Source organism: Anser anser (assembly GCF_964211835.1).
Source record: "Anser anser genome assembly, chromosome: Z".
Taxonomy (NCBI): Eukaryota; Metazoa; Chordata; class Aves; order Anseriformes; family Anatidae; genus Anser; species Anser anser.
This window is the reverse complement of record NC_139723.1, coordinates 34,384,681-34,407,335: the sequence shown is the minus strand read 5'-3', so window position 1 is coordinate 34,407,335 and position 22,655 is coordinate 34,384,681.

The following is a 22,655-nucleotide window of genomic DNA, read 5'->3' as shown; positions in this document are numbered from 1 at the left end:
GTATTGGAACAGCCAGAAAGCACTAGTTGTCAGCATGTCCCCTCAATAACAGCACACACCCTGAAGGGTTTGCTTGACAATGGATTATGTAGTAGGGAAGCAGGGCTATTACTGAAAGAGGAGAGAGAATGTTTGACCAGCGGCAGCAAAACCTTTACTAACAAAAGCAAATAACAAGTGTTAGTGGGAGTGTGTACTCTTTGATAAATACAAACAAACACCTCAAAAGCAAAATGTTAATTCCTTCATTATTGAAAACATTACCATCAATAGACAGGCCCAATATTGTCTATTTCCATGGAGACTACTGCAGTCTCTTAAAGCACTAGCGTGTGGGCAGAGGAATATGCTATTTAGTTAACTAATAGTTAAAAAGATGAACATGAATCCTTCCTACATATTCTGGGAACTTGTACATCCTTAAAAAAGTGCAGGTAAGACAAGATTACACTAACAGATTCTAAATTCCTGTAGCTAATTCCTCCTTGTGGAGTTGCTTAATTTCAGGGGCACAAATGCCCACAGATGGGTGTTTCAGTATGTATGAATGTACTGATGGTCTTCACTGGATTATTTTGCTCTGCAACAAAGACTAGTCCATCTGACACTGCCATGAAAGTGAACAACCTGACATTGCCAACTCTGTGCAAGTTTGTTTCTTTAATACCAGTGCTAACAAGAGCAGAGGGCAGTGCTGCGTTCACGTGATACAGACATATATAAACATCCATGAAGGCTATTAGTCTGTACAGACTATTCAGATGCCTTTCTGACTGTGTGCTGGCTACAGGACTTCCTGGTCTAACTGCCCTGGCAAAATGTTGCACAAGCGTCCAGGCCTTGGAACAAACATTTCCCACCTTGAGAACCCTTTAATATGACATGGAGACTGAAGGGAAAGAGAGATGCAAGGAGAGGTGCGTTTTGTTCAAAGTGCTATAGCAAACCTACTGTGGACCTAGATACAAAACTTTCTATGGACTTGCAGTCCATATGTTGTGTTTTGCACTCAGAAGAGTGGCCAAACTTTACATTTTAGTGTTAACTAACCTGAGTTGAATACATATCTTTTAGTCAGTAGAGGCAACCTTAAGATATTCTTAGGTAGGTAATAAATGCCGTGATATTATTAATGAGCAAGGTGGTAGCGAAAATAGGTAATAAACATGGAATTACCATGGAAGCCAGTCAGTTACTGAGTGCATATTTTGTGAAAATAAGCTACTTTTATCAATTGGCATTACCAAAAATGACCTCTGAAATACTCCCATGATGTACTCCCAGGAAGCTGCTTTAATGGGGAATGACAGAAGAGTCAAACTAAGTCATTACTACTCTTGTTTTTGCTGTTGTTGTTCTTGTTCTTCTTCTTCTTCAGTCAGCATTCTTTTCATATCAGCTTTGTGAAACCTGGTTTTTTTTCCCATTTCCCCTGAAATAGGCTGCTGGGTGGAGTAGTATTCTCTTAGAGACTGTGGAGCAGCAACAAACAAAAAAATCAGTGGGAACCAATAATGCTCGTAGAATTAGGTTCTTATTCCAATGTTCTTACTATATTTTAGGTACTTAACTTTTTCCTAAAACTGAATCTGATAATGTGAATTCTGCAATTATTGATACTGACCATTTTCCACCATAGCAGAAGGTGAAATAATGTAGGCTGATTTACTTTGTGTGGGGCCACACAACTTCTGTCATTATTAGAAAGATTATTGTTACATAATCTTCAATTATGCTATCCAGCTCAGGAATGGAAGATATTCTCAATACTTTCTTCTTTAAATATTTGAAATTAGACTTCCAGGATCATCAGACTAGTCAGGTCTCTTCATGTCCACCCTGTCCATTGAAGTCTGACGATATCCTGATTTTACTAAGAAGTTGTGAATTATTTATGTAATGGAGTTGTCTGTGGTGGGAATAGAAGTTTTGAAGGGAAGCAGATCTGAAGTCTGACAGAAAAGACATCTGGTTACTTGGCATGGGGACTTATTTTCATGGCCTGAAGGCAAAGTGTAGGCAAGCAAGCGATGATCTACTTGAGAGGTAGAAATGTCTCATGTTTTCACTAAAATAGTGATGCAGAGTCTTCCTGGTTGCCATGGCTGAATTTCAGTTAACCCATTTGCATCTATGATCTATGATCTGAGACTACCAGACTGCAGTGTTACAGCACTAAACACACAACCCCTGTGTAAGTAAGTACATGTATGTGTGCATGCATCTGTGTGAACTGATGAAAAAGGGAAGGAGCCTTGCAGTACAGCATGCCTGCCTCCAAGGTAGGAAGCTGTACCTCACAAAATGCTGTCCAGGAGAATCCTCTAACCATACCATTATCACAAAGTCAGAACAAGCCCTTCCCGTCGACCTCCATGTCATTCAGCACTGCACTGCAGCCTAGTCTCCAATGGGTGGTGCAACTTGAGAGGAGGCAGAAGGGTCTGTCTCTCCTCCATCAAACATCAGCTTTGCGATCCCAAAGTGGAAAGTTGCTCCTGGTTCCAGTCACACCAAAGCATAGACAAAGACTTAGGAAGTCTCAGTCCAATTAGCATTTCCTTTCTGTGTACTGAAACTGAGTAACTTGAACTCTGTGATGGTCAGGGTCTTTTGTGCTGTTTAGCAATGGTTCAAGTATCTGAACTTGAAAACTTCCCTTGGAAAGCATAATTTTAGGTAAATAGTGCCATGTTCAATGAGGAATGTACTTTAGCAGTATCAGCTTGAATATTTGTTGTAACTGATACCCACAGCAATAGCAAAAACTATTTTGCAATTTCATTGAAAAATGTGGGAATATTTCAACAGTCTGTCACAAAAAAATATTGACCACCTGTACACTATTAAAATAAAAGCACTTATGCTTCTGTTAAAAACCACGTATCTAAGTATATGTGACAGCTTTGGGATACTTGGTGCAGAGACCTGTCTATAAAATGTTGATATGTTGAATCACAGCACAAATAAATTTGCATGAACTGAATACCAATTGCATAAGTGAATCCTGACTATTCCAGTGAGTCTGAGGCATTAGCTACCAGAAGGGACTTGCTGACATGTTGCTGGCAATGTAAAGGTTGTTCAGTGTCTGTATCTGATCTTTATTTGTTTCTTATTTTTATTGTGTAAAATGCCTGTTCTGCATACTAGTGTGAACACTTGGTATCCTAAGGCTCAGACTTTATATGGAAAGCAGTTATAACTAATTTCTTTATTTCAATTAGCCAAAATTGTACTATATAAGGTCTGTTTCTATTTCAAAGCTAACTTCTGAATGGGTTGGTAGAACTTCAGTACTTAAATCTCCTATGGACGTTGGGGACAGAAATTCACAGATAGTGAAAAGCAGTGGTTCTTGTTGGAAAACCCTCGAAAAGAACGGTTACGTGCTCATGTAATGCGGAATCCCCTGGCCTTTTCTGGAGAACTGCAGTATTGGCCGACCAGACATGATGTTCTTTTTGGTGTTACCACCTGTTCTGTGGCCTCCAATGTCAGACTTAGAGCACAAATAATATGACGCAATGCAATCACTAAGAGATTATAATGTTGAATCCCAGACAGGAATATTCCATCATAAATGATCAGGCACCTTGTCCAATTGTAGTTTATTCAATGAAGAGTGAGGGGAATTTGTTTCAGAAAATTGAGAAATGCCAAAGTAGACTTAAGTGTAGTTAAGACGTAAAGCAGTAAAGCAACTTACTCCCACAAGCTTTTAGTAGGAATTGGACATTGCAGTGTCAGAGCAGAGGATTTCTGAAAGAGCTGTATGTAGTGTGAACTTTTTTCTACGAGTAGCTTCCTTGCTGGTAGCAGTATTTCCAAGGATTTTGGAAACGATAATGTGTTAATTGTCCTTATAAGCAAGCAGAACTGAGGCTCCCTTAGTTTCTACAACACCTTTGCAGACACTTCAAAGAAATGAGCAGTTATGTTTCAGTAATAACCTTATTTTAGGGCTCCAGCTGTGTGGGCACAGGAGGAAGCAGAGATAGGCCAAGTGCAGTGAATAGAGCTGACTGCAGCAGCATGGCCTATATAGGGAAATACAGAACATTTCCTACAAACCTGCTCTTAGCATAACGTAAATAAATCTGTAAGCAGTGACTAATGGTGAAATTCCTAACGGATTTGTCTGTAACTGGATTTATCCTGTAAGGTGGTAACTTTTCAAGAAGTTCTGTCTTAAAATTGTGTTTCATTGAATTTCAGAGATCATCCCTTTTATGCTAGGAAAACTAAAGTTCTGACCATAGAATTTCTTCAGTGTGGTTCTTGAACTGTTTAAATTTAATCACTCCTGTGACGTGCTGACAATGGAAATTTTTGGCCTCACAAATCACTGGCAGAACAGCAGCAAACCATTTATCATATCACAGTGCTAACACTAAACCAACAGTAGTTTTCTAAAGTAGTGAAGGCAGTACTAAGCTGCAAGGGTGAGCAGGAGGTGTCCTGCAAGAGTATAATAATGGGTTTCCCAAGGAGAGACAAAAGTTTTATCTTAATGAAAATATTCTATGAGCCCTTTACTAAACTTGTCCGACTAATTTACAATTTTGTCCAATAAATATTATATGCTAAAACATGAAAAAGGAAAATGATCATGTTCACAGCTTCCACTCTGACATCTGACAATGGATAGTTATATTATCCCTTAATTCTTCAGTGAAGGAGATAACACTCGTTTAAAGCTCCCATTTGAATTGGAGGCATTATCCCTTTTCCTCCTTGTCCAGGAACAATCTGGCTAGGGCTCCTTGGCACACACAAAAATTTTTGCATCATCTTGTTTTACGCACATCTGTCAATGAACTGGCTTACTTCCAGTCAGCTTCTTCCAGTCAGAGGCCGAGGATGGTGCATGAGGGTGGCAGAGGTGTGCTGCATGTTCCCTAGAGCTCCTGAAAGTGCTGCTCCTCAGTTACCTCAAAACCTAACTTATAGCTAGTTTTAATAATTTTATTCTGCGTTATGTTACTTAAATCCTGTGTGCATTTTCCAGGGTTTTCTAAGCTGATCTTAAGTTAAGCTGACCACAACTGCTAAATATATTCTGAAGAAGGGTCTCCAATTTGGGACAAATCACTCAAATATCCGCTCAAATCAGCAGTCACCTATGAACTAACTTGTAAATATATGAAGGCTGCTTAGCCCTTTTTACATCAGTTCAGTGGGAGTGTTTATCCTTCTCTGTGAACAAAAAACAAAGCCATATGTGATTTGTGTGTATATTACTGCCCCCAAATGTTTAAGATTTTAACTGGAAGAAAAGTAAAATTATGGCACCAACTCGTCCTGGTGTTGTTTCTTACTATTCTCACTCAATGCAAGCTACTTAAATGACTCTAAGAGTACTCAGTCGTTGGCTCAGAAAAGCTCTTTTTCCAATATTGATTAATAATGGAAACATTTTTTCTGAAAAGCTCAGTTGTTACATGCGGTGAAAAGACACTTTAAGAACAAATTGTTCTGAAACTTCCTCACCTAAAGGGCATTCTCACTGCAGTAATTGACGTGATGGTTAAGTAACTGGTTGGCTACTCTCTGCTTTGCTACTTAGGTTAGATATGGCAATTGCATTGAGCCATATAAATGGAAGCTGTTAATGTTATAGTTAGCTCAGGCCAGACGCAGAGTAGGGCTTAACAGAGAAATACACTGTTGTGTGTCATTATGTGCAGCACTGAGTAGTTGAGTTGCACAGAGTCTGGAATACTGTCCATGAACAAGCCAGGGGGATTGTGCATGATATTTGGCAAACTTTACCAACAAACTCTCCCAAATAAAAACAGTACTTTAGTTTGTCAGCCATGTTTCAACAGACAAAGCAGAAGGCAAGATCAGTGGATTGGGAAAGACTTCAAAATGCCTTTGTGAGACTCGTGAGCTACTGGTGCTCTATTAATAGAGAAAACTGCTTGCCAAGAACATGAAGGAGAGTGAATGGTGCCAGTTCGGTGTTTCACCCCTGCAAAGTTAATGCCCAAAGCCAGTAAGGTATTCTGTAAACTATCAACCTGTGTCTTCTGCCACCATGGGCCCATTTATCTATCTCCCTTTGTCAGAAATCTGTGTAGTCTGCACCTGACTGTCCTAGGATATATTATCTCTCGCCTTCTCTTACATAAGAGCAGGCAGAAGGTCAGACTGATGTTATCAGGACGTTAGGTTTGGAAGAAGCAGATAGAATGCAGTGGTTCTCCTGCAGCTTGTTATGGCTTGTTACTGTTCTGGACAGGGTTGTAGCTGGCTGTTGATAAGGCCTCGGTCTCTGTATTCATTTCACCCATATAAGCATCAATATATCAAATTGTGGCAGGAGGATGAATGGATTTTGTATGAGTAAAGACAGATTTTTATGCTAACATCAACTATGGCTAATGTGGCTGTTACTGAAAGTAGTATTCAGTCCATGCCAGGTTTTCACAGGATGTGATTTGACATCCTGTGCCCCAGAATGGCTTAATTTTAAGTTATGCCCATGCACATCTGCAAACAAAATACTTCGCAGGTTAGATCTCAGATCTGACTTCAAGTTCTAATTTAAAGACCTAATACAGAGAAGATAACATCTATTTAGTTTCAGCCTGAGCTTAGATGGAAAGCTCCCTCACCTGCCTGGTCGGACAGTTGGATTCTGCTTTCTTTTTCACTTTATAATATTTTGAATCTAGCTACTCCTCTAAGCTTCAAATCCTGAATCCTCAAATGTTCTTCATTGTCTCCTTAGTCTCTCTAGCGGTCTTTGTATCTCCTACACCTTCTCCAAACTAACATTTTAAATCACCCTCCAAGTGAAAGCATCTAATTCCTGTTAATGTCCTTAGCTGCTAGAGCAGGAACTGCTCACAATAAGAATCTGGGCGTTGCATAATTCAGTCTTGCAACATGTGGGGTTGTATCCCCAGAGACTGACTTCAACCATTACCCTTTCATACATGGATACAGTATGCTTTGCAAACCATAAGGTATTGCAAACATAGAATTGTCCTTTTTACTCCTTGGTGCTTGTAAAGCATTTAACTTAAGTGACAGAATATACTCAACACACCTTGTTTCAGCTTTTGTCTAGCAGACTTGTTAAGTGTTAGGATTTTTTTTTTCTGTTAGGTTGCAAATCTCGCTTCTGTATCTCCATGGTTATATATTACCTTACTTCCTTAGCTCATCCCCCGAGCCTCTCATTTGTCTGGTCAATTGGCTTTAGCTGTATCTGTACTAGAATGCAGACAACCTGAGAACAGACTAAAGCAGCATGAGGAGGGAGCTCTGTGGGTGTGCTAATGTGTCTGCACAGGGCTATACACTTAAAATTATAGAATCATTGAATTGTTTAGGTTGGAAAGGACCCCTAAGATCATCAAGTCCAGCTATCACCTAACACTACCAAGTCCGATATTAAACCATGTCCCTGAGTGCCACACCGCATGTCTCTTAAATACCTCCAGGGATGGCAACTCCACCACTTCTTTGGGCAGCCTGTTCCAATGTCCAATTCTGTGAAAAAATTCTTCCTGATATCCATTCGAAAGCTACCCTGCTGCAACCTGATACAATGTAGGATCAGCGGAGCCCCTAAGCTGAGCTTGTCACATTTTCTTTTGCTTTTATGTGCTATCTAATAAGTCAGATCCTTCAGGAAAGGCCATTTGAGACTAAAATGTTTGGGAAGGCTTGTCTTCTGTCTTATTTCCCCCAGCTTCTGCTATTTAGAAGGTGATTTTTCAGAAATACCAAGTCACTCACTCCAGTTTCTGATTCTCTGGTCTTGTAATGGGTCAGAACTGTAACCCACTCTAGTTCAAACGGATGCTTTCACTGTCAGCTCAACAGCCCTGACTCTGCCAAACCTCTTTGTTGCACACCACTGGAAGAAGTGCCATTGCACCTTACACAACATCAATCACTAGCTCCTCCACACACACCTTCCACCAAGCGTGAACAAGATGTGTGGTACAGCCATTCAGGATGTTAAGGGTTATTTTAAACTATTACACAGTAATATAGAAGTTCCTGACATAAAGAATAAACTAAAAAAGCCAAATTTTGCCTGAATAAAAAGAAGCCTAAACTTTCAAAACAGAAAACTTGCAGCTACTATGAGGTCAAAATGAAATAGAGAAGTCTGGGTACAGTTCACCCTGCCCCATGGCTGTCCAGGCAAACCTTGGTTTTCATTCATCTGTGCATATTGCTCTCACAATGTTGGTCACAGCAAAGCTTTCTGTTACCTCCTGAATCCTGATGGTGGATTCCCCAAAGTGCACAGCTCAAGGCTGCCTCCCCTGCTGAATTTTCTGCTTGTCTTACCCTATGGTTTCTGGCATCTTTCTGAGGCCAGTGCAATCTCCCTTCCTTCCTGTAGGCCCATCCAAATCTACAACACTCAAAGACATTCACATAAATATAGAAGTAAAACAGATCGAAGCAGACTTAATATTGGATATTGATTATACTAGGTAGTGTAGTCTGTGATATTGTTGGTACAATGAAACTGTAAACTTGAGCCCTGCACCTCAAAGTGCAGCCAGCTCTGGGCAGCTTCTTCCAAGGTGGACAGCTGGAGGGGTTTGGATTTCCACCCACTTAAAGAGCCATATTTTACCTGAGAAACTCTCACAGCACCAGAGCATGGCATCAAAATGTCAGAACATACTCAGCATGACCAGCAGATTTCAGAAAGATGTCTCCTTTTCTTTGTAATGACATGGAGAAGTGAACACTCAGATTTTGTGTTGCTAAAATCATGCTTATAGATACTTCTATATGTATGATTCCCAAATACAAAGGAGCAAAATATTAAAGGCAGAGTATATCACAAAGGAGAAGTGTCTCAGAGATCACCACCTCTGACACACCCCCAGGGGAGCCAAGCTTATCGTTTATGTGAAAATAGAGTAACTTAGAGCCAAATATGCATTACTATTTAACAAGATCACTGTCAGAGCTTGCTTGTCTACCCTAGTCAAGCTGAATTTCAGCTCCCATTTGTTTTTCAGTGTCTATCACTTTCTGATTTTCTTCCTCTTCTCCACATCACTGTGGCACGTTTCAGATTGAAAATAACTGGATAAGCACTAAGGACTCTGGGCCTGACTCTGAAAACAGCAGAGAAAAAAATGTACTGTAAAAGCCACTGTTCAAGGGCTCTGAGAAGGTGTTAAGCAGCTCCAAAATCTGGTGTTCCAGGCTATTTTGGGCAACGAGGTAATGCCAGCTGGCATACAAGCTAGGTCATTTCACTCCGAGATGAGGAAAACTTAGCACAACAATGATGACTGTGTGGGCGGTTGCAAAGAAATAAACAAGTTGCAAAATGTCATAGTAGAACAGAGACTTGCCCCAGTGTTCTGTCTTTTAGAAGCCACCATACAGAAATCAATCACAAAGGTTTCTGAGGACAGCAGTGTAGAAGACCCTGATGTGCAAGATGCACTGAGGCAGAAAATAAGTAAAATTTCAGGTTTTCTCAGGCAGAAATTACCTGCACCCGACAACGAAGAGCTCAGACTAGTTGTTCTCACACTCATGTCCTTTAAATAAGGACTGTGTTTTCAAAATGTCCAGCGTTGTGTAGGTCTAAAATTCTCAGCTCATCTGGTGAGCTCTCTTGGTTACATGAGAAGAAATAAGCTGTTAACAGATTACAGCTCTTCCTTATGTGGAGTTTCAGACTTCAGTGGACCAGACTCACTTGCCAACATTATGAAGTTCACCTTCTGCATGGAGTTTGAACTGTAGATTGCCTTGTGAAAAGTCTTTTTTTGGATTCTGCACAGCCTCCGCTTTCTGGGACAGACAGCAAAGCCTCCCTGTAATCAGAAAGACTGTCAAGACCTGAAGAGACTGGGCTGGGCTTATTCTTTCCATAAATTACATTTCAGGGAGGAAATCATTCCTTTAGAGTTGGAAGTGTTGGATAACTGGAAGAGTACAGGAAGGCTGGACTGGGAGTAAACATCAGTCTTCCAAACATCATCAAAATATTGATCGTCTGCATTGTGCATCCTGTTGGAAGTTAGTCGGCCACCACTTATGGCAGGTGAGTGTTTGCTTGCATTAAAATGGCTAGAGGTCTGACTAAACATGCTTGCAAATCAAAACAGCATATCTTAGCTTTTTGCCCCTTAACAGGGAAACTCAACCCTTTAGGCACCGCTTTCCAAGGAGATACCCATTTCCAGAGTGAAAACAGAGCTACAGCATTGGAATCAGACCCGTTGCTTAATTGTGTCTGAGATGCCATGTGTATTTGGTGCAACCAGGATTTTGAATTTCAAGTCACCTAGAGCAATGCATCCTTTTATTCAAGAGCCTCACAGGTTGCAGTGGCTGAGTTGGCTGTGATTAACCTGATAATTCTGGCTCCTGGAGCAGGCAGAGAATCCCATCACTTTTTGCAGGTATGTGACCTCATCTAAAAGTGATTAACTGCCTTTGCTAAGACATTAGCTAGAGAGCTAATATAGACCAACAGTAATTAATAATATTATTTCACTGTGACAGTATTAGTGGTAACTCAAAGATGCAAAGAGGGAGGGATGTTTTGGAATGACATAGGTGCCTGCACAGCTTCTCATAAGGCAGTAACAAGAGTCTAGGACAAATTTTGGACAATGGCTGTCTGCCAAGACTCACCCAATAAGTCACTCACTGCTAGGTCTCTGCTGTGTCAGAGAGCTCTGGTACAGCAGCATGGGCCATCTTCCTGCTGCCTTATCAGACAGGGCATCACTAATAGAAGCTTATAAGCACCTTGCACATGTGAAAGCATCTATAAATACACCACTACAGCTGAGCTGTGGGAAGCATGAAGCAAAGATACACACAGTGAGCAAATTTTTATGGGGGTCCAAGGCATGAGTCAAAATTTTCAGGGCCTAGCTGAGGGAAAACATTAGAACAGCTTGCAATTCTTAGCTGGTGATTTAATTTTGTAAGGAGGGCTGGTAACAAAGCTTTCATGAGAGAGATGGGGTCAATGGGATTCTCTCTACTGTCTCCAAGTCTTCAGGAATCATAACAAAGGTGAAAACTGGCATTTGGGACAGGAAGATTTTGGTTTGGGCTAAACTCAGACTACTCAGACTTTCTGCCTCCGGTGAGAAAATGTTGCTAGTTTTCCTGTTGTGTAGGAACTGGTTTGGGGAAAACTGTTACTAGAGTACAGAACTGTGCTGTGGTGCCCCAGTGGGCAGAAATGGCGTGCACAATGAAAATACTATACTATTTTAATGCCAGACAGCAATGCAAGAAACTTATCTCCAACTAATAAACACTTTATTTTTTTTTCCCAACTAACTTAACCAGCACCACTGTGCCACTGTTTTTTTTTTTCTTTTTCTTTTTCTTTTTTCCAATTCTCTCTATAATTCTGTCTATTGTTGTCTCTGCACTGTTCATTAAGGACTATACCTTATCATGTCTTTTCACTACACAGTCCCTAGCTTGCTCAGAAGTCTTTACTATCTCTGGAAAGGTGAAATGGTCACTTGTAAAGGCAAAGGAGAAAAGACTTGACATCCCTTTAAACTGTGTTCTATAGTCAAGGGCTTCTGCAAGACTTGTTGCTCATCTAGAGCACAATCTTTCTGCAAGAAAGCACAAAATGAACAGAAATCACAGAACGGTGAAGTGCTTTCTAAAAGACACCTGCTCTAACACATCTAGTAGTTAGAGGAACATGGAAGGGATTTATGGATAACACTGTCTGCCCTTTGTTATGGTCAATCATAAAACAAGCTAAACTGCAAGGGAGAACCTTGTTCTGAGCTCTGGCGAGTCGCCTTACTGACAGGGGGACTTCCGGGAATATGGTGCCAGTCTCAGAGTAATGTATATAAAAATGCTCCAGCTGGAAGCGAGCAGCACGGTTGCAATTCAGTTCTTACAGAATGTTTCCCTCACGTAGTTGTAGGCAGTGTTTTTCATCATATCAAGTGACCTTTTCATATCATCAGCACATTATATCTGCTGAATATATGCTATATTATATGTGCTCTGGCTGATTATGAGGAAACATTTCTTTACTTGTAAGGGTGACAGAGCACTGGAACAGGTTGCCCAGAGAGTGGAGTCTCCTTCTTTGGAGATATTCAAACCCACTAGGATGCCATCCTGTGCAACATTCTCTAGGTGACCCTGCTTGGCAGGGGGGTTGGACCAGATGATCTCCAGAGGTACCTTCCAACTTCAGCCATTCTGTGATTCTGACATTCTGTTATAGCCTCACCTTCGCTTCATGGCCTGCAGCAAGACATATGAATACTACAGTTGATTCAGATCTACAGTGGACAATTTTTTTTTAGTTCCTTTGCCAGTTTTACACTTTGTAAATGGCCAGACGCAAGCATTATAATACATTTCCTATGTGGCCTAGTAGAGACGTAGCCTTCTGGAGCAGAGACCCTGTACACTCCTTAATGAATTATATGGCCTTCAGCCTCTTGTGCAGCCAATGTATTTTCTTCTCAGGATTTTTTCTTCACAGGAAATGTGATTGGTCTGACACTTGTTTTTCTTAAAAATAAAGAGTCTGCAAGTGAGATAGTTGGAGAAAGCCTTGTGCATTCACTCTGCAGGAGGAGCATCACACCTGGGAACCTTTGGACTTCCCTTCTGACTTCAGTGGACCTCATTTGTTATTTTTTGAAGCAAATTTTTATGGACATCAGTGATATGCTGTAGGGTAAGTGGAGTCATTGATGAGACCCATAACTTCAGAGCCAGAACTTCTGGGTTCATTCCACATAGGTGAGGTGCTCTCCTGAACTTCTATCAACAAGCACAAAACATATTACATCAAATCCTAATTACAATTTTATGTAGATGTTGGTAGATAGTTTTCCTGTTTTTCTTCCCTTTGGAGAATTACTCTGCCCAATTTCTCTGAGCATTGAGTCATCCTCACTGTGGTACCTCTGTCACTGATTCGTGGCATGGTAGACGGGGTGCAGTGACCATTGACCAGGTTTGCCCAGAGAGGTAATCTCTGTTCCTAGAGCATGGCCCAGGCCATACAATTCTTTCAAGGACTGTTCATTGAATTTTATCATTCAATATCAGCTGCTAAGCTTGGGGCAAAGCTGGAGAGCAGGAGTTAAGACCTGGATTCCTGGAAAAAGTCTTTTTCATGGTGTTGAACTACTGCTACAGAGGAGTCAGTGCGTAGCAAGTCAGAATGACCAAGGCTACACCTCCACCTCATAGCCACCCAAAGCCACGTCATAGCCACCCAAAGCCGCCTCATAGCCACCCAAAGCTACACCTCCATCTCATAGCCACCTTATGTTGCTGAGCCATAAAACTAGGGGGAGTAGTTTGGTGGTAAGGGAATATGTCTGAATCCTGTAACTGAGTTAAATATTCAGGATGATCAACCACTGGCGGCTGTATAACACCCAACCCTCACCACTCCCATTTCACTTTCTTCCAGAGCTCCTGTGCCCATGGAACCCTGTTGTTGTCCTGGTCATACAGCTGTCAACAGACTTCCTCTTTGAGCTTAACCTGGCTTGAACTGTGTGGCTTGCAGTTATAACAGTCTATTGTGCAGAAGAAGAAATAACATTGGAGAAGCAAACCAACAACTAGCTGAACAAAACTCAGTTAATAGAACTTAATATCAAGTCTGAGTCTTAATACTATGATTTTATTAAAAAGGCAAGGTGTATGAAACTAGCCTGATGTCTCAGATTGAATTATGACTGCCTGAATATAGTGTCCCAGGCTTAACTACTTTTTCTCTGAAAACCTTGTACTTGCTATACAGCTTAAAAGCATCACAGCTTCACATACTGCCAGGATGCTCTCCAGTAGGAATCCTGCCGTGTCTTGAGACACAAAATTTATATTATGTTGCTCTCACTCAGAGCATGCTCTGCTCCTCTCAATTTTACCCCATGTGCAGCTGAGACCAGGAGACTTGCCTTTCTGCAGAGTCCAGGGAGAGGTGGGGAAGGGAATTCTGTGATGAGAGAGGAAAGGCTTGTAGATAATGCTGAATTTTAAATTCCCTGTTCAGTAAAGGAAGAAAGCAGTTCTCAGGGATTATTATTCTTTGCTAGATATTAGTGCTTGGAGATGTGCATTGCTATATGTTTGATTTGTGTTTACTTTGTGATTCTTAAAATGCATTTCATGTTTGTATTAGTGATGATGTGTGCGTGAGAGAGATAGTAAGGAAGGGCTAACTGGGAGACTTATCAACCATTAGCTAGTCTAAGGTAAAACGCAAATCAGAGTAAATACTTACCGCAGACTAAATGCAAACATTCAACCTTGTTACAGCATCATGGAACCTTTTCCCACCCTTTAAAATACAGAGCAAAGTCCTACTGAAATGTGGGAGTGATTTCAGGGAGGATTTCTTCTAGCAACTCCAGGCTGTAACTTTGTCTATTATTGTTCAGAAAAGCATTGAGAACAAGACGCCTACTACTCTTGTTCCTCATCTCTGGGCAATAATAGGGATTTTAGTTTTATAGTTCAGTGATTACTTCTATGAGACAAGGTCACTCTGGAATCTTCAGCAAAAGATAATGTTTAGAAATTTATAATGGTGCACAGAGTTCCACTCTGAGCTTCAGACCCACTGTGCTGAGGCATTCTGGTGCCAAGAAGCTTAGACATGGTGAAGTTGTATTCTCAAGGTCAAATTTCTGACAATGGCTGTGACAGAAACAAAACGTTGGGTATCCAGCATGCTGGCTTGTGACCAGTCTTCTTCTATTTCACAACATCACCAAAAAAAAAAAAAAAAAAAGATGAATCTATACTAAATTAAAGATTATACTGGTATAAGGTTGTGCATGGGTTAGTAGTCTTGGCTTCATGTGAAAGGAAAGAAATAAAAAAATCATAGAACCATGGAATGCTTTGTGTTGGAAGGGATCGCGTAGTTCCTCCCCCACTACAATGGGAAGGAACACCTAGGTCAGGTTGCTTGAGGTCCCATCTAACCTCACCTTGAATACTACCAGGGAGGGGACATCCACAATCTCTCTAGGTAGCCTTTTCCAGTATCTAACCACCCTCAGAGTAAAGAATTTCTTCCTTATATTTAAACTAAATCTACTCTCTTTCAGTTCAAAGCAATTACCAATTACTATCCCAATCACTACACACCTTGGTAAAGAATTTCTTCCCATCTTTCTTGTAGGCCCCCTTATGTACTGGAAGGCCATGATAACATTTCCCCAGTGTCTTCTCCTCTCTAGGCTAAACAAATCCAACTCTCTCAACCTCCCTCCATAGAAGAGGTGTTCCAACCCTCTCATCATTTTTATGGCCCACCTCTTGTCCCACTCTAACATATCCATGTCTTTCTTGCCCTGGAGTCCCCAGAGCTGGATTCAACACTTCAGGTGAGGTCTCACAAGAACAGAGTAGAGGGGGGCAATCACCCACCTAGACCTGCTGGCTGCACTTTTTTTGATGCAGCTCAGGATGTGATTGGCTTTCTGGGCTGCAAGCACACATTGCTGGCTCATTTTGAGCTTTTCATCCAGCAGTCTTTCTCCACAGGGCTGCTCTCAATCCATTCATCACCCAGTCTGTACTGATATAGGGATTACCTCAGCCCAGGTGCATTATCTTGCAATAGGCCTTGTTGTACTTTATATGGTTTGAAGGGGCCCACCTCTCAAGCCTGTCAAGGTCCCTCTGGATGGCATCCCTTCCCTCTGAAGTGTCAGCTGCACCACTCAGCTTGGTGTCATCCACAGACTTGTTGAGGGTGCACTCAGTCCCATTGTCCATGCCACCAATGAGGGTATTGAAGAGTACCTGTCCCAGTATAGACTCCTGAAGGAGACCACACATCTGTTGTGTCCACCTAGACATTGAGCTGTTGACCACTACTAAGTGGATGAGGCCAGTTCTTTGTCCACCAAATAGTCCATCCATCAAATCCACGTCTCTCCAATTTATAGACAATAATGTTGTCTGGGACCTTTATCAAAGGCTCTTTATAAATCCACGTCTCTCCTATTTAGAGACAATAATGTTGTCTGGGGCCGCTATCAAAGGCTCTTTATAAATCCAGGTAGATGATGTTCATTGCTCTTTCCATGTTCACCAATGCTGTCACTGTTGTAGAAAGCCACCAAGTTTAGTCAGGCACGTTTTTTTTGTTGTTTTTGTTTTGTTTTGTTTTTTTGTAAAGGTGTGATGGCTGTCTCCACTTACCTCTCTGTCTTCCACATGCCTGAACATGTTTTCCAGGAGGAGCTGCTCCACTCTCAGCAGGCATAGAGGTGAGGCTAACCAGTCTCACATGTCTTCCTTTTTACCCTTTTTAAAAATGAGTGTGATGTTCCCCCTTTCCAGTCACTGAGGACTTCACCTGACTGCCAAAACTTTTTTAATATGTTGGACAACTTAATCTACCAGTTCCCTCAGGACCATGGGATGCACCTCATTGGGTCTCATGGACCTGTGAACATTCAGGTTCATCAGACAGTCTCAAAACTGGTATTCTCCTATGGTGACATCAACCCCCCAGTCCTTGCCTTGTGATTCTGTGACTTGTGAATTGTGGAAAGGGCAACTGTCAGTGAAGACTGAGGCAGAAATGTTGTTGAGTACCTCAGGCTTCCCCATGTCATTTGTAGACAGGTCCCCTTTCTCACTTATCTGGGGTGGTACAGTTTCTTTTATCTTCCTTTGCTGCCTTATGTATCTGTATTCTTATTATTCTTTACATCCCTAGCCAAGTTTAGCTCTAGCTGTGCCTTCACTTCCTAATCTGATCCCTACAGTCCTAGGCTTTATCCATACAATCTGCCCAAGATATATGTCCCTGCCTCCACTGACTATACATTTCTTTTTTGTGCTCTAGTTTGGTTAAAATGTTCTGACACAGATGTGCTGGTCTCCTGCCTCTCTTATCTGTTTACTTGCATGTTGTAATTGAGAGGTCTTGTATTCTAAGAAAAATATCTTTAAATATGTCAGCTCTCTTTTGGCTGTGGGCATTGAAATTTCTGCTCTGTGAATGAAAGCAAAGCAAACTAGATTTATCCTGTTGCAAGATTATCATGAATGATATTTTCTTAGTAGTCCAGTTTGCAAGTAAATGTTTTCCAGAAGACTACTTGAGATTTTTCTCAGCATAAACTGAGACACAGGCAAGGTTCTTCTTGCAAGTATACCACACTTTTTTAGGTGAAATAACAGTTATGTTGAAAAGAGAATGCCATTGAAAAATAGCTTAAAAGTTCAGCTAAAATTTCACAAAGAATTGCTTTATACCCAAAATAGTTTAAAATCCATGTTCATCCTTGGCAGCAAAACAGCATATTTATGTTAATGGTTGCCTGTAAGTCAATCTGTCAGACCTCCTCTATTTTAAAATCTGTCCTGCTTTCCCCACAGTTTCTGTTGTGCTTTTTCTCAAGGAGTAGGGCATGCTGCAGGGGAAATTGTGGGTCAGTTCTTCAGTATGGCTGGTAACATCATAAACTCCACAGACCCTCTTTGCAGAGAAATGCTGTGGGAACTCATGGCATTCATGATCAGCTCAGCTTCATCCCGTTTAAAGGCAAAGATCTGGAAAAATTTCTGCCCACTGGAGCATCTGAAGTTCCATTGCTCATCTTCCAGACTTGCTTGAAATGAATATGATAGACATGTCTGAAAAATCCCATACACCAAAAATATTTTAGCATGGCATATGAATGGATCATGAGGATCTTTATACGACTAAAAGTTCATGCAGAAAATCCAGTTCACATAATACAATAGTAACAGGTGACAAATGTCTTATGGGATAAGATGAAGAAGGCAGTGCTACTGTCAGCTCATGCTTCCAACTCAGTCCTCCCCACTGCAAGTTTTTATTAAAAGGTAAAAAGTTGTTAGCAATTCCAACCCAAAACAAAATTTGCAACAGCAAAATAAAAAGCATAACTACTACTGTATCACTACTAACATACTACTGTATCACTATTAACAAGCAGAAAAGAACAGCAAATATAATAGAATACTAGATGCCAAATTACTTGTTTGAATAAAAAGGTGACTAAGAGTAGACAACATGGGGAGTCAACCAGGGGGAGCTCATGTTTGGCCAACTCAGTAAACTTCCATAAGGAAATGTCTGTCTTGGTAGACAAGAAGAAGTGCAAAGTCCTGCACCAGGGGAAGAACAATCCCAGACATCAACACTTGATGGGGTTTGCCCAGCAGGAAAGCAACCTGTCCTGGGCAGCCTGTTCTGGGTGACCCTGTTTGAGCAGGGGGTTGGACCAGATGGCTTCCAGAGGTCCTTTCCAAACCCAGACATTCTGTGTCTTGGTTGCAACATATCTGCCTTTTATGTTAGCATATTATAAAGTTCGCAGGAACAGTTTATTGCTGCTCTGATAGGCTTTTGGGTAACGTGTCTTGCTTGCATTTTGCTGACAGCTGGTACAGAAACCTCTGAGCTAACTGTCATTGTAAAGGGTACATATATACATGTATTTGTGTTTTACAACAGGATTTTCAGACAAAGTGTAAAGCAGGGATATGACTCCTACTAGCTGTTTATTAGCAAAAGTGCTGCTGATAAAAATCCTTCTTAATATCTACCATAGGCAAATAAACATAATTCCATTTTCCCTTGAAGAAATGGTGCTTCATTACTGTAGGGCTTTATTTTAGACAATCGCAGCATAGCCACGTCTTTTTTGCTACTTTAAGTCAAAGAATAGGTATATGCCTCCAACAATGAAACAATAACTTATGCCTGAAGCACGATTTTTAAGGTATAATTTTTAAGTCCTCTTTCACCACTCAAGGGAAGGATAAAGTAAAAAGATGGAATCACAATGCAAAGGAAAATTGGTTCTTTACAGCCAAAGCCAGGGGAGTAAACGGATTTCTCTCTCTCTCTCTCTCTCTCTCTCTCTGTCTTTTCCCCAGCAGTTCATGTAACACAATAAAGAGATTATTTGTATAAGTTTACACATGGTTCCAAGGGGCCAGGACACACTCTTCCATTACGCCACAGCTAACTGAAAGTTATATCTTGGAGGTCTGTTTGCAATCTGAGCAGCTGTACACAGGGAGTAAGGTGCCTGTGACTCTCACTCAGCCTCAGCCTACAGCAGCCATTAACCTGGAGCAACTTCAGAAAAGACCCCATGCAGGCATCCTCTTTATTATGTAAAAATCATGCAAAGGCTTGGCTCGAAGGAAATTCATTCAGAGCAGAGCAGCTTGGAGGAGAAGATATGAGCATGCATATCTGTAACAAGTGCAAAACATTTGCTTTCCATCTGTATTCAGCAAGCAGCTGCAGATTCCTTGTGGCACAAAAAAATGCTCTATTTATATCCACCAACAATGCTAGCAAATTCTGGAGTTTGCTGGAGCATTCTGGCAATATGAAAACAAAGTTGTTTGTTCAACGGCTGAAGGAAGATGTGAAAATGGGAGCTTTCACTGACTCATCACAATCAGAGGGATTATTACAAAACCAAATTGTTCTTCCAAACTACTATTTCTGCACAAACAACTCATTTGCAATTGGGAAGATGACTGTCTTAGCAGAAATAGACCCTTCCGTTATTAAAAATTTGCCTTCTGTCTTTATTGCAGATTTCTTTTTAACAAAACGGGTATGAATAAATCCTTTACCTCTTCATTTAATTTTAAAAGAACTACTGTTATATTAGCTTTCCCTCATATCATTTCTAAGATAGCATTTATTTTATATTAGTACAAATAAGCTGTAATTAAGAAACTGTTCTGCTGCCTTCACACCTTTTGTTTTCACCTTCAGTGAAACTTTTTGGTCTGGAGTGGGTAACATTGTAGATCATCAGATGCATCCTGTGGTATCTTACATCAAATCTGCATACTCTTAGCACTTTCAGGGAAAGCCTAGTACAAATGGCAGTTTCTTGCTATACAGGTGCATATAAAACAGATGCTGTGCATCAAGTCAGCAGCTGGGGTTTATAGCTGCTCTCTGATCCCAGTGGCTTCCATTCTTTTTCCATCCATTTTTCTTAACTCTCCCCTTCACCTGTCCCACTTAGTCCTCCTTTGTGAGTAGATGTAACCCCTGATGTATGTCATGACAGTTTGGGGAAGAATGGTCATTTTGGCACTAGCACTTCTTTGGTGGCAAAGATTTCAGTAATTTGTTTCCTCTTAGGAAAGTATTCAAAGAACTGCATGCTTTCAGTGGTGGCTTCCTTACCCAGTGGGTTCAGTTGGGAGCCTTGCTGCAGATCCCCCTCTCTGAGCTGCTATAGACTTCATTCCTCCTAGAGGAAGGCCGAGCTGTGCCCAGGGAAGACAGGAGCCCACCCTGCAGCGGAGCACTGTGACAAGAGTTATGTTCTGAAGGTTAATTTCACTTCTTGCTCATGACTCTTTTTTGTCTTACAAATGAGAGATGTCAAGCATTTTGAAAATGTGGTTATTAATGAAGTCGTCAGGGTGTTTTTGTAATTGTTTCTGAAATAAAGGAATCTTTCATTTAGAAACATCAGAAATGATGGAAATTCTTCAGCAGTAGTCTATGAACAAGACATCGGGAAGTTTATTAAAGGTCCCGAATTATTCATTACTGAATTAAGTGGGGATGAAAGCTTGAAACATGGTGAAAAGACTCGTTTTTAGGAAATAGGTTTCATGAATCAGGTCCTGGGTTTATATTCAAATCTACCTGAAGCTCATTGCCTAACTAAAGTAGTAACAATACAATTTAGGAGGGAATACACCATCACACATATATAAATATATATATATATTTCACACAACAGTATATTTGCACTTAAAAGCAATGACTCAGACTAGGTTTTACTTAACTAGTATGTCCTAGCTAACTTCTTTGTGATGCTGACTGTCTGAATACATCATATGCTTCGCAATGTTGAAGGCTGGCTGTTCATTTTCGCGGCTCAAACTGTCTTTTCCTGACTAGTTTTATCTGTGATAACACTTTCCATTTCCATTCAATGCCTATGTATTTTCTTCAAAGATTTCCTATGAAAAGTCCTCACAAGCAGTTTAAAATCAATATAGATTGTATCCATCCAGTCTACTGAATCTATTTCTGTCATATGTCACAAGTTTCCTACATGGAAAATGTACTAGCTTTTGTTTCAGGACATTTTGCACCAATTCATATGAATTCATCCTGAGTGGTGTGCAACACATGAAATTCAATAACCTGAAGGTGGATAGTTCATTATTGTCTTTAGAATGGGAAAAAAAAAAAAAGGGACAGTTGTCTGTAAGAATGGAAAAATTTCCAGCAATATTATTTTGGTATATAACATCAAAATATTGAATTGAAAATATTGAAAATATTGAATACTGAAATATTTATTTCATATCTTCTGAAAGTTTACAGAAGAGGTACAAATGAAGAGTTCATTTGAAATAATTTTGTTCTGAGATTGTCTTACAAAAATGGAAAGTTAAAAAATAAATACTAATTTAAGAAACTTAAGTTCTGATCTTGGCAACTGCTATGTTTAGAGCTACAGAAATGAGTAGAGCATCAAAGTCCAAAGAGAAGTGTATGATCTGGGTAACCCATTAGTAAAGACAATATAATTGATGCCCTTTGTGCAAAAAGCATTACCTGGAAAACTTTACCCAGCCCCCTACTAAAGATGAGGCTAGAGTACAAAAATAAATAGGCTAAATTACTGGGACTGCTAGACCTACTACACAAAGAGGACTAGCTTTTAGGTCTAGGGTTAGGGTTAGAGTTAGTTAATAAACCACTAATAGATGTGATTTGATAGGTGGTTCATTGCTTGACCAGTAATTCATTGTGTTATTCCATGCAAATTATAATGAACTGTTTGCAATGGACAAAGTGGGAAAGGAAAAAATCTCTTCTTTGCTTTTAAACACTCAAAGAACAGTTCAAATCCTACTAAAAAAATTCCTTAGTGAACAATTCTTGACATATGCCATAGTGGTGTTTCATACACTAAGTCCTTGCATTACTGAACTGAATGTTCTGTTTTATGCTTTATGTACAGGCCAACGCATTACAAGCAAAGGTTTGCTGAGCATAGGCAATGTTGGGACAAATATTTTAACACTGCCAAGGGCAGGTTTTACAGCAAAAGAGACAAATATAATGAAAAAAAGAAAACAGTTACGAATTCAAACTTGAAAAGAAATCTTAGACTTCAAGATCCACAGAATGATCTCTAGTTAAATTTAGACTCCTTTTTAGGTACTATGAAAGTTAAAGCACAGCAGATTTTGAAGAGGAATTCCATAAATATTTTTTGTATTTTAGCCAGTTTTCTGAAGAAGTATATTAAAAGCCACAGTCCCAATTTGTGTGATCTTCAATTGTAAAATCAGCTCTATCCATTATGAGGAGCTCAAATGTTGAGAAAGATCAGATGTTTTCACTGATTAATATCACATTCAGTTGCCAGCTCACTGTTCACTGCAAACATTCCTAAAGAGGTTTTGTCTTAACTGAGGCTCTCTCTACATCTATGCATGCAAGAATGTTTGTGTGGAAAAGTTCTATTTTGGGAGACGGAGTGAAGAAATGCAGTTTTTTTCCCACAAGATGCTTCTTCAAATTTGAGAACTTAATTGTGCTGAAAAACTGAAACTTATATCCTGTTCACCTTCAGGCGTCAACAGAGCTTTAGGTAGCTGGCTCATAG